Source organism: Babylonia areolata, unplaced genomic scaffold (assembly GCF_041734735.1).
Source record: "Babylonia areolata isolate BAREFJ2019XMU unplaced genomic scaffold, ASM4173473v1 tig00008978, whole genome shotgun sequence".
NCBI classification, from domain to species: domain Eukaryota; kingdom Metazoa; phylum Mollusca; class Gastropoda; order Neogastropoda; family Buccinidae; genus Babylonia; species Babylonia areolata.
The window spans coordinates 20,001-22,019 of NW_027468508.1; positions in this window are offsets into that span (position 1 = coordinate 20,001).

Consider the following 2,019-nt stretch of genomic DNA (forward strand, 5'->3'; position numbering starts at 1 on the left):
TTTCTATCAACTTTGGCATGCTCGGAGAGAGAAAAAAGGAAAAAAAGAAAAAAAAGGTCCAGTAAAGGTTGTGGATAAAAGTAACCGGCTTTGGAGAATTGCCTGAATCCTTCCGGCGCTGTGAAAAAAAAAGACCAAAAAAAAGACCTGGTCGTCAACGCCTGCTCCTGTCCATGCCAAACGGCGTTTTCCTCTCAACTTTGGCATGCTCGCTGAGGAAAAGGCAGGTAAAGGTTGTGGATAAAAAGTAAACGCGCTGTGGAGAATTGCCCAAATCGTTCAGGCGCCGTGAAAAAAAGAAAGACGTAGTCGTCAACGTCTGGTCCCGTCAATGGCGAAGGGCGTTTTCTCTCAACTTTGGCATGCTCGCTGAGGAAAAGGCAGGTAAAGGTTGTGGATAAAAGTCCGAAGAACCTCGCTACAATTGCCAAAATCTTTCCGCTGCCATTCAAAAATGGACTACTCCTCCACACCTCCTCCCGTCCATGCCAAACGGCGTTTTCTCTCAACTTTGGCATGCTCGGAGAGAAAAAAAGGCAGGTAAAGGTTGTGGATAAAAAAGTCAAAAATTGCCAAAATACTTTCTGGGCCCTCAAAAAAAGGCCTACTCCTCAACGCCTGCTCCCGTCCATGCCGAACCGCGTTTTCTATCAACTTTGGCATGCTCGGAGAGAGAAAAAAGGAAAAAAAGAAAAAAAAGGCAGTAAAGGTTGTGGATAAAAAAGTAAAAAATTGCCAAAATACTTTCTGGGCCCTCAAAAAAAGGCCTACTCCTCAACGCCTGCTCCCGTCCATGCCGAACCGCGTTTTCTATCAACTTTGGCATGCTCGGAGAGAGAAAAAAGGAAAAAAAGAAAAAAAAGGCAGGTAAAGGTTGTGGATAAAACTCCAAAACCTCGCTACAATTGCCAAAATACTTTCTGGGCCCTCAAAAAAAGGCCTACTCCTCAACGCCTGGTCCCCAGGCACGTGCTGGGGGCCTCAACTCAGGCTCTGCCCAATGTGGATCAAGGTCCACCTTCGCAGCGCCTTATGCGACACCCTGGTTGTGGGGGACGCGGCGTGGCGTGGCGGATCGCTCCGGTCGGCGCACAGCCGGCAACGGTCGACCCGTCCGCCTGGCTTTACTGCCCCCGCGCTTCTGTCTTTTGCACTGGCAAGCTAGCGACCGCTCGGCGTGCGAGGCCCGAGTCGGGGGACGGGAGTCTCGGGAGCCCACCAGCTCCCCGCAGGCTACCCGCCCGGCTGCCGAGCTTCCCGCCTGCGCGTCCAAGTGTGAACGCGCACGGCCGCCTCGCCGGGCTTCCTTTGCCGGGGCTCGGCTTGTCGGCCGGCGTCTCACGGTCCGTAGAAGGTTCGGTGCGTTCGCTGACGACGGGTCGAGAGAAGCGTTTTCTCTCCTCCCTCACTGACGGTCGTTGGTGCTCCCCAGCCCCTTCGGCGTCCCAAAGCGTAACGCCTGCTTCATCTCGTCAAGGGCGCGCCCGTCTCTAACCGGGCGTCGTCCGGCACGTGGAAACGGGCGGGAGACGGTGTCGAGGAGGAAGAAAGGGTGGGGTCCGGTCCGGTCCGGTCTGGTCTCCTCCTCCTCCTTCTTCTTCTTGGCGCGCCTCCCGCCGAGACCGATGGATTCGTTGCACTCTCAGGCCCTGAATCTGTTGTCCGGTGGTTTCAGTTGATAGTGCTGCCGCGGACCGCCCACGGAAAGAGCTCAGCCCTCGTTTCTGTGAGCAGCGGTCCCAACTGGCGCTGCAACCGTCTCCCGGGGGCACGCAGAATACGGGTTGCATTCTGGTTGATCCTGCCAGTAGTCATATGCTTGTCTCAAAGATTAAGCCATGCATGTCTAAGTTCACACCCTCGTACGGTGAAACCGCGAATGGCTCATTAAATCAGTCGAGGTTCCTTAGATGATCCAAATTTACTTGGATAACTGTGGTAATTCTAGAGCTAATACATGCCGACCAGCTCCGACCCCTCGGGGAAAGAGCGCTTTTATTAGTTCAAAGCCAGTCGGGT